This window comes from Hylaeus anthracinus, unplaced genomic scaffold (assembly GCF_026225885.1).
Source record: "Hylaeus anthracinus isolate JK02 unplaced genomic scaffold, UHH_iyHylAnth1.0_haploid 14611, whole genome shotgun sequence".
In the NCBI taxonomy this organism is placed as follows: domain Eukaryota; kingdom Metazoa; phylum Arthropoda; class Insecta; order Hymenoptera; family Colletidae; genus Hylaeus; species Hylaeus anthracinus.
Genome location: NW_026534539.1, coordinates 1 through 10,318, shown reverse-complemented (window position 1 = coordinate 10,318; position 10,318 = coordinate 1). Strand labels below are relative to the sequence as shown.

General features: G+C 40.4%; 1 long non-coding RNA gene across 4 annotated transcripts; it reads left to right on the top strand.

Moving 5' to 3' along the window:
* Positions 1-1,691: 1,691 nt before the first annotated feature.
* On the top strand, positions 1,692-3,126 carry LOC128892689 (uncharacterized). Of its 4 annotated transcripts, none has more exons than XR_008461143.1 (4): positions 1,692-1,878; positions 2,002-2,127; positions 2,230-2,305; positions 2,411-3,119. It is a non-coding gene; the product is annotated as an uncharacterized LOC128892689 (long non-coding RNA). The 4 variants fall into 4 exon arrangements; XR_008461144.1 differs by having other exon boundaries at positions 2,002-2,157; XR_008461145.1 differs by lacking the exon at positions 1,692-1,878 and having other exon boundaries at positions 1,935-2,127; positions 2,411-2,958; positions 3,037-3,126.
* Positions 3,127-10,318: the final 7,192 nt, after the last annotated feature.

The following is a 10,318-nucleotide window of genomic DNA, read 5'->3' as shown; positions in this document are numbered from 1 at the left end:
GCAATCAGATTTTGCATACAATTTCGTTAAAAATAGTCCGATTTACGCGATGTGAGATATCATTTTGATCGTAGAAACATCAGGAATCGATTGAAGTTGCTTTTGCGAAGTTCCGATAAAAATTATCGAGATTGGTATTTTTAATTCTTTATGATATCCCCTTGTCGACCGCCCGTTGCGATGACGGTGCCTGGCCTTTTTCGGGATTCCGTGCTCGTTTAGGTGTTCGCCGCTCGTTGTGCCAGCTCGCCTGGGTCCATCCGACCTTCCTGCGCGTCGAGTTGAGAGTTTCAAGTGGACGTTGCTCGTGCTCGCCGCCCGAACTTACGTTCATGGGACCTCAACTTAACAGAGCACGACTGTTCGCGAACGGATGTTCGGTTCGCGCGGACTGCAGAAATGAATGCTCTCGTTCTTGATTATTGTCTAAACCTTTAGTCTCGTCAATTCGGTACAGTTAGGTAGAATCAAGGTGTTACTGAAATGACTTATGAGCTACCTGTCAAAAACGAGATGTTCAGTCGATGATTGAGCTGGCGAAGACGATGAAGAAAGTATTTCCGTTCGATGAGCTGACTACACCGCCTGGCGCAGTTAAACTATAAATTCTGCCGCCTGTGGTCGCTGAGCTTGTCACAATGAGTAGAACTTCCACTTCAACGCACTCCGGGATGAGTCTTATTAGAGAGTTTGAGCTGCACTTGAGTAAACTGGTTAACTGTTCAAAGGCTATGCGTGATGCGTTTTCGTTGAATTTGAGATTCACAATGGCGTCTCAGCGCACGTGGCGCGAGCACGCGGCCGGTGCACGTTCCGAAAACGGCCGAAATCTCATTCGCTGGACAAGAGCGCCCACTGTCGATCGATGACTGATCGATGCGACGCCAGCAGCCTCACGGCACGTCATTTAAGAGCCGATTCGCAAACAACGACACTCTATTAGATTGTGTTTGTTATCACGTCAGTGATCGGCATAATAAAGTGACCATCCTATATTGTATACAGAATATCTTAAAACTAATGTTTTTACTGAAAAAGAATCCTATTATCGGGCTTTTTTTTAAAGGTTTATTGTCACACTAAAGGTTTGTTACCAAAATTAAGAGAGTATTTGCAATAACAAGAAATTATGATTTTATTTTAACAAAACAAGCATTTTCATATAAGACAAAAATAAGTGACCACTATATAAATCTTCATTTACTCTTGCAAGAAAATTAAATTTAATACTTAGTATTGCCCCCTTTGGCATTAATGACTGCCGTCAACCGTCTATGCATGCTTTCGACCAGATTATGTAGATGATTAGGATTGAGACTTCCCCAAGCTCGCTGTAGTGCATGGAAGTAATTATTTTTGTTTGTGACTCTAGTTTTGTTCACATTTGCGTCCAAAATCAACCATAAATTTTCAATAGGGTTTAAATCTGGGGACTGTGGCGGCCAATCAGACAGTTTTATGTGATGGGAATTAAAAAACTTCTTTGTTTTATTGGCGGTATGTTTGGGATCGTTATCTTGTTGTAAAATAAAGTTATTCTCCAAACCTAATTGGATCAACGAAACTTCCAAATTTACACGTAAAATATCAATATAAGTGTCAGCAGTCATGATTCCATCGATTTTTCTTAATTGACCCACGCCTTCCCAAGAAAAACAGCTCCAGACCATGATACTTATGGGGAAGTTTACCCATATTATATTTTAATGTAGACTAAATAAAAGTTTTGATTGAATAAGAATTTCTGGTATTTAAACGATCTCTCTTGCTTAATGGATTGACAGAAAGTGTGTTAACATATTTAAAAGGCAAACAAAATTAAATTATGTTTCACAAAAGACAATCAAATGAATAACATCAAGTATCATCGAGTTAACAGTTAGTTCTTCTTTATTGACGGTCTTCATAAATCTTCTTATCGACGATGATGAGTGCGTCCACCACAATACTCCCCCCTGAGTGACAAAGTTGACTCGAACCGGACTCTTTTCTTGTTTGCAGGAAGATAAGTTCTCGGCTGAAACGACTGCAATCGGCTGCCTTGAAGAATAGATCTAGATGAAATTGGAGAATCCGATTGAGAAGTTTGTTGAAGGTCGGAAGATTGATCTGAGGAAATAAACTGAGGTTCGTTGTGATCAGCAACCAGAAAAGCAGGTTTTAATTTTTCAATAGAAACATTGGTAAGGTTTCCATCTAAATCAATGGTATAAAAACTTGAATCTTCAGATCTTGAAATAACTGGAAAGGGACCTCGATAAGGTGGCTCAAGAGGACGTCTATCAGGATCTACCCTAACAAAAACGTGAGAACAATTTAATAAATCTTGATTAATAAAAACATGAAGTTTAATATAATAAGAAGTAGAAACAGGACAAAGTTTCTTCATATGTTCTATAAACTTTTCTAGAAAAATCTGTGGAGGAAAAGCATCCAAATCATTGTGAAGAAATTCTGCAGGCGATGCTTTAAAATCTTCTTTCAAAGCTGTTCGTAATCCAAGAAGAACTGTTGGAAGTACATCAATCCAATTCTTATTTCCATGACACATTAAAGCTATTTTTAAAGAACGATGCCAACGTTCCAGGATTCCATTAGTTTGCGGGTGGTAAACAGTTGATCGTGTCTTCTTGCAACCAACTAAATTTGTCAAAGCCTTGAAAAATGATGCTTCAAATTGACTTCCCTGATCAGTAGTAACCATTTTAGGAGTTCCAAAGCGACAAATCCAATTTCGATAGAATTCAGTGGCAACAGAATCCGCAGTTGCTTCCTTTAAGGGAATTGCTTCTGGCTAACGTGAATATCTATCAATCATTGTTAAAATATAGCGAAAATCCTCAGATGGAGGAAGTGGACCAACTAAATCCAAATGAATGTGATGAAATCTTTCATCTGGAATTGGAAAGATTGTTGGCCTACGTTTTGTGTGCTTATTGATTTTAGAAAGTTGACAAGGTAAACAAGTCTTGATACGATCAATAATATACTTTTTCATATGAGGCTAAACAAATTTTTCTTTGATTAATTGACTAGTTGCTTTAACGCCTGGATGAGACAAATTATGTACAAAATTAAAAATCTTTGAACGTAAAGAAGCAGGAACATATGGCCTAACAACACCAAAATTAAATTGTCAGAATCATCAATATAAAATTGTTGAAGTTGAAGTGAAGAAGATGACTCCAGAAGATGTTGCAACTCTTGATCCTTCTGTTGCTCTTCTGCTATTTCCTTGGTATCCGTAAGAACAGGTAAATGAATTTCTTCCAATCGAGAAGAAGCATCTGCTATAATATTATTATTTCCAAAAACATGAGTGATATCCGTAGAAAATTGTGCTATAAAATCCAAATGACGCTACTGACGAGGTGATATCTTTTGTGCTCGCTTTGTAAAAGCATAAATGGGAGGTTTATGATCAGTAAAAATTTTGAAATTTCGTCCTTCAAGAAAATGACGAAAATGTCTTATAGCTTCAAAAATTGCCAATAATTCACGATCGCAGGCTCTATATCGTAATTCTGAACCATGAAGTTTTCGAGAAAAGAATCCTAAAGGATGCCAGTGATCATTTTCAAATTGCTCAAGAACTGCACCAACCGCAATATCAGAAGCATCAGTACTTAATTTCAAAGGAGCGTCAGAACGAGGATGGACAAGTAAAGTTGCAGTTGCTAAACTGTTTTTGCATTCTTCAAAAGCATGTTCAGCATCTAAAGTCCATTGAATTGGAGTCTTATCTCCTTTTTTACTTTTAATAAGATATGAACAAAGAGGTGCTTGAATAAAAGCTGCGTTTTTAATGAATCGTCTGTAAAAATTAATCACTCCTAGAAAACGACGAAGATCTGCCACAGTGTGAGGTTTAGTGTATTCTAAAATAGCTTTAACTTTCCTTGAAAGTGGAGAAATACCAAAAGCGTTAACTTTGTATCCTAAATAAGTAACTTCAGATTTGTCAAAGACACTTTTTGCAACATTAATCGTGATTCCAAAATCCTTAAGTCGTTGAAATAAGATACGAAGATGTTCTTCATGTTCTTCATGACTTCGAGAAGATACGAGAATATCGTCAAGATAGCAATTAACAAAGTCTAAACCTCTCAAAGCGTAGTCTATGAATCTTTGAAAAGTTCGAACAGCATTTCGAAGACCGAAAGGCATGACAACAAACTCAAACAGACCAAAAGGAGTTGTTACAGCAGTTTTTGGTATATACTTCTCCGCAACTGGAATTTGATAGTACCTTAGTATAGTTATTCTGAATATATATATTCTTTTGTGTAAATTCAAAGTTTCCTAAGTCAATTACTAAACCTTCACGATATAACAAGCAATCCTAGGCTGTGTAACGATCCCACAACATAATAACTTTGCCGCTCGAGTTATTATTCAATTAAATTAATAAGTTGCGAGGCTTTATCCGCGACGCGTAGTATTCATCAACGATACGATTTAAGATCAGTGTATTCAACCCGAATTCCCTAATTCAACCTATCCTGCGGTTACCCTTTACTGGGAGATACCGATTCCTGCTAGCTATCTGACTTCGCGCCAGAGTCGCTGCACTTTTTCAACAACTTCACAATTGGAACCTTACCCTACGGTTACCCTTAACTGGGAGATACCGATTCCTGCAGCTATCTGACTTAACGTCCGAGGCGTCTGCATTTGTCTCCAATAACCAACAACCAAACACCCTAACCTACGGTTACCCTTTACTGGGAGATACCGATTCCTGCAACTATCTGACTTCACGTCAGAGTCGTCTGCATTGTCTAATCTATCCTCAGCCTTCGGCACCATTGATACACAATAATTAATCGTATTGGTTCAATTCTCAAATCTACCCAGTTCGCTGGGTTCACACGCGCGTCGCTATCGCCCTGGCTCGTAACAATAATAAAAATATGGAATAAAAAATATAAAGTAAAAATACAAATAAAATAAAATAAAAAGTACAAGTAAAATAAAATAAAAAAATACAAGTAAAATAAAAAACTATACGATATCAACGGGTTGCCCCCGTCTTATTGCAAAGTGGTCCATCGGCGTAAATATGAAATGACGCGCGATGCAGACGAGGCATCACGCCGCAGGTGCACACGTACATAGTTGCTGTCTGCATCGCGCGCAATTCCTGAAGTTGAGGAACCGTAGTCTCGGGATCGCCAAATGAGCCTCGGATCGTAAGTGGAGCTCCCTCTCCTGAAGCGGAATCCGGCGGCGGAAGCGGTCGTCCGTCTCCGGGACGACGAACGCCGCTCGGACCTCCCGCAGGCACCCCAAACTCAACAAATAACTATATGTTTCAGGGTGCTCCTCTGGGAGCACCTCATCGAAGTCAAACTCCTCGACGTTTTCTGGAACCTCATTATATAGGCGCGGTATGTCAATCGGCATTTTTATAAGAAAAAAGAAATGATATTTTTAATATTTCTTTTCACGCATAATCTAGTATTTTTAAAAAATTTCTGCAACACTTTCACACACTGATAACGCCAGGAACTGGTCAATACTGTATATGTATTTTTCACTTACTTTCGTTTTAAAAATTGAAGCATTTCACGAAAAACTCTCAAGCAATTGGTTGTTGTCTTAAGCACTGTCAGACTGCGAATGCCTTTAAAAACGTTACAGCGAAAGATCCAATCCAGTTAGAAACAAAAACTGTTGAGTACGCATCAGCATTTGTCGGGGGAGGCTGATAAAATCCTTCGCGAGTATTATGATAAAGATTTGATACTGGATCCAAGAACCGATCTTCCAGCGAGAAAATAAAACTATTGAGTAGGCATCAGCATTTGTCGGGAGGCTGACAAACATTACACCGGATGAGAATATGATATAGGGGAAATACGCTAGAAACACGCATATATCCAAGCTATTTTTTATTGATAAAAAAAATACATACATTTTTTATTTTTGGTATTTCAGCCATCAGTTGTATAATTTAAATACATTTTGTAAAGCGCAATTCGTTACATGGTTTATGCATCGCATGGTATTAGTAACATCAAGATTTTTAAAACACACGATATCATTGTAATCAGCATCCATGGCCTCAATAGTTACATTCACATTTCTATCAAGTAGATTTTTCAACCAGTCACGTTTTTGGCTTCCCTTGACATATGCGATAGGCCATGCATCGTCGTCGTCGACTATTGCCGTTGTAATCAATCGTTTCGCCATACTGTATGGAACGAAACCATCTTCCCACGACAGTCCATGATGATTTGCCGCCACCCAAGAAGCACGAGATTTATCGGCTCCCGATAGTGAATTCCATAGATACGGGCTTTTGAAAATGTAATGGGTGAGAACGGTTCCTTTTCTCAACACCGCCACTTCCTTTGCGATAAACCTAGTTCTGTCGGTGAACCATTGTATGTCAACAAACGTTGATCGTGACGATATCTTTGAAACTACGCCACAATGCGAGGTGTCTATCTCTTACATATTACAAATATTGATGATACTGCAGTTTATGTGATTTTGCGCACAACGTTGGACAATGAACAGAATTCGATGATGCGATCATGCAAAATAAGACAGTACGCGGCAGTATTTCCTGGCACGTTTTCTTTGCAATCAAATTTTATTCGCACGTCTACGGTGGCGCTCTTGATTGATTCGTTCTGTCGCGAGCAATCGATGACTACAAACGGCCCATGCAACAAAAAGTTGTCCGTGTTGCAAAGCGTTTCGTAACAGTCGTATCCGTAATAAGCTTTACGAAAACGTGCACACATATCAAAAAGAATATCAAATCTGTTTTTATCAAAATCAAGATTCAAGTCATCGTATGGATAAAAGTCAGAGTTTAGATAAAGTTTCACGTTGGTCAATTTACATGCATCGAAATTGCTCGCATCTTCAGACATGATATTCTTTCGACCAGTCTGCAGTGCAAAAATGACGTATCTCGGTTGCTCCAGCTGAGTCGCAGTTTTAACGGCCCACGGATGTTTTGTCGTACTTTACAACAAAGGGTACTCGTACAGGTCCCACGAACGAAAACTCATGCTTAGGTATTGCCCGCTTTCCAAAATTCGCAACAACGGTAGTTTATTCGTATCATTCAGTACGACGTGAGGCATTCGCCACTGTATCTTTAATAATTCGACCACCGGTTCCAGCGTGGAATCTCCAACGATGCAATTATTATCACTGCGCGCGCGTATAAGAGTGGTACACAAAAGTTAAAGTAACCTATCGGTATGTTTGACTGACTGATCCATCCAGCATTACGTAAAATTAGCGATTTGTCAAATGTTAGGGAAACAAAATTTTTGATGGTGCTTGTTATTCCAACGTTTCTGTTGCGATCAATCTCCACGCCATTGAGTTCATATCGAATTTCATCAAACATAAAGGCGACACAATTGTTTCCGAGGTGTGCTTCCACCCCTTCCTTTGGTTTCTTTAGTCTGAATCTTCCTTCAACGTATAGAAAGCTCTCGCATGGTAACGTGTATAAATCCTGCTGTTGTATAGGTATTCGTATCTCATCGTTGTGCTCAAACGTTGTGTTTGCGTATGGGTTGTATGTGTGAGTCTCAATCTCGGCGATGCTGTCGTCAAAGATCGGTTCGCCTCCAATGTTTAAGATATTAGCCATTTCGTACAACGAAACCCAACGATTTCAGAAATTCAGCATTCGATGCAGTCAGCTTCGCAGGTGATCGAATTGTCTTTTCGCCCAATGGTTTTAGACCGCCAATATTCGATACAGTGAGTTTCGCAGGCGATCGAATTGTTTTCTCTTTGTTTTCACGAGTCGTCTGCTCCGCTTTGTTAAATACAAGCATCTCCCACTACGGCCGGTGTCTCCGTACATGCAGTCGAACGGTGATCTGCTTCACTCGAAAATCTAACAATTGACCGTCTTGATCCACGACGCGAATCGTCAAATCCGAAATGCTTTGTGCAGTGATCGGAAGGCAAATGATCTGTGTGGGTCTTTCCGATATCTTATATCGAGGTGGAACGGTAGGCGAAAACTCGTGTATCGTGTGCACGTTCTTGTTATTGCTGTAAGCACCAGCCGTCACGTTGCATTCAATGCGAATAATATTTACGTTCATTATATTGATTGGCGCATCCGATTCGTGCCATTTTTGCGGTTGCAGCAACCGATTCGTCGAAAACCCCAGCAACGAGCCAATAGTATTGGGTTTGGTCAAATTAATGCTGTAATCGCACTTGATTTTGCTTTTCATCGTATTGTTGTTAGCTCTAAGTATCAAGGGGTTCCCCTCATTACCCTGCGACCGTCACAAATACATGTGAATGTCATCCAGCTCGTAAGATCCATCGGGAATAATGATTTCCTTATCATCGTTATCGTAATAAAATGTATTATTCGACAAATTTACATTCGGTATCGTGTAATAAGTCTCAAAGTCCGTAAGACCGATCTCGTAATCACCATCGTTCAGATCGATGGCCGGAAAATAGCTTACTGCGAGAATGCTACTTGGGCCGGTGAGCGTTAACGTCAGCGACATGTTCAAACGAATACTGGAGTTAAAGTGTGCAATGACTGTTCTTAAATTGATTGTCAGCCGTCTGCAGAAACTGCAAACATAGCTGTCCGCAATTGCTCTGATTATAGCGCTGATAAGGCCTGTGATTATACTCGATTACGCTATTCTTGAAATACTGTATCAGTTCCCTCGGCGGTTGAAGAATGCCAAAACTATCGAAATATATGGTGTGAATTCCCCGTTTTGCGTACGCAACCCAATGAGTACCAGATCCCTCGAAAGTATCCAAATTTACGATTCCGCTCTCGTTCCTGTGTATCCCATCTGTTGGTAAAGTATTGCGCATAAAAATACCCCTGAAATATGGAATACGCATACGCTTTGGCAGATACTGTAGTTGTACGTTGGTGGTTACACCTTCGAGCATTTTAATTTTGACGTTTTTTTTTTCTCTTTGGAACTCCTCGTCCGCGTTTGTACGGCGCGAGATGTACTCCGCGACCTTTCATAGCACGATTATGCAGTTGCATTTCCTCCAGCTGTTTTCGCGCAGATTTGGCGTCCTTCACGGCCTTAGCCACGCCAGCAGCACCACCGGTTAACGCTCCTATAGCTGATAAGGCGGGAAGGAGAAACGGGAGGATACCGCCACGCTTTGCTATCGGTAGAGCTCGCTCCCCCTTGTTCTTCTTACTACGACTCTTTTTCTTCTTGAGCCCCATTCCAAGCTTCGTCTTAGCTTTCATTGCAGTCCAAACAGCTGCAGCAGTCGGCCTTTCGCCGAATGTAGCGTCCTTCGCAGTTATGCGCTGGCGATCTGCCTCGTGACGATTGGTCAAATCTTTGTTTCGAGAGTACGCAATATCGTGTTCTCTACAAGCTGCATCCAACGGATTTATACTTCGATCACCGAGTGCTAAACGTTTATCCAGCCGTGTACCCGGTCCGCAAAATTGATACCCTGGTACGTGTAGCTCAAACGGTAATTTGTTTATTAGGGTATTTACAAGTCCTAATTCCCCTCTTTTTATGCATAGGTAACAATTTTTTTTCATAGGCGTTGGTCCGTCTATGTGCGTACGTTGATCTGGACGATTGTAATGCAAGAGACACCTACGATGAGACTGGACTTCAGGATCAGCTCTTATATGTTTCGGCAGTTTATCCCACGCGTAATGAATGTCGCTAGCGAACCGATTCAAGAGTACTATCTTTGGCACGTATTCTAATTGCTCCACAGTCAAGTCGGACAGTGTATCACCATCGATCAGTATGAAAGCCATTTCTACACTAGCTGATACGTTTGGGTCACGATAGTATAAATACCCCCCAACATCGACACATACGTCTTCTTTCATTTCTTACCACAGCTACGATGCGGTCCGTGCGCCAATCACCTGCGATTAGAGTGACTAATGTAGACAAAAAGGCACAGTCTGAGAAAGAAGTACGCAAACATGGACATATGCTACCGACCTCTATACGTGGTATCATCTGCGGCCCATCGAATTGCGTCAAAACGAACGTGCTGATTAGTTTGTTAGAAAGTCCGCACTGTGTTCGCTTCGAAAATGTATACGTATACTCGAAATCATTGCAACAACCAAAATATTGATATCTAGAAACTATATTCTCGTCGATAGACGAAATTGGTTATTTTACATTTTCGAATAACAGCGACGTTGTTCCACCGAGCGAAGCACTTCCGAATTCGATTTTTATCTTTGACGACGTGGCATGCGATAAGCAAAACGCGGTAAGAGAATACTTTGCAATGGGTAGGCACTTGGACGTTGACTGTTTCTATCTTTGTCAGACATATG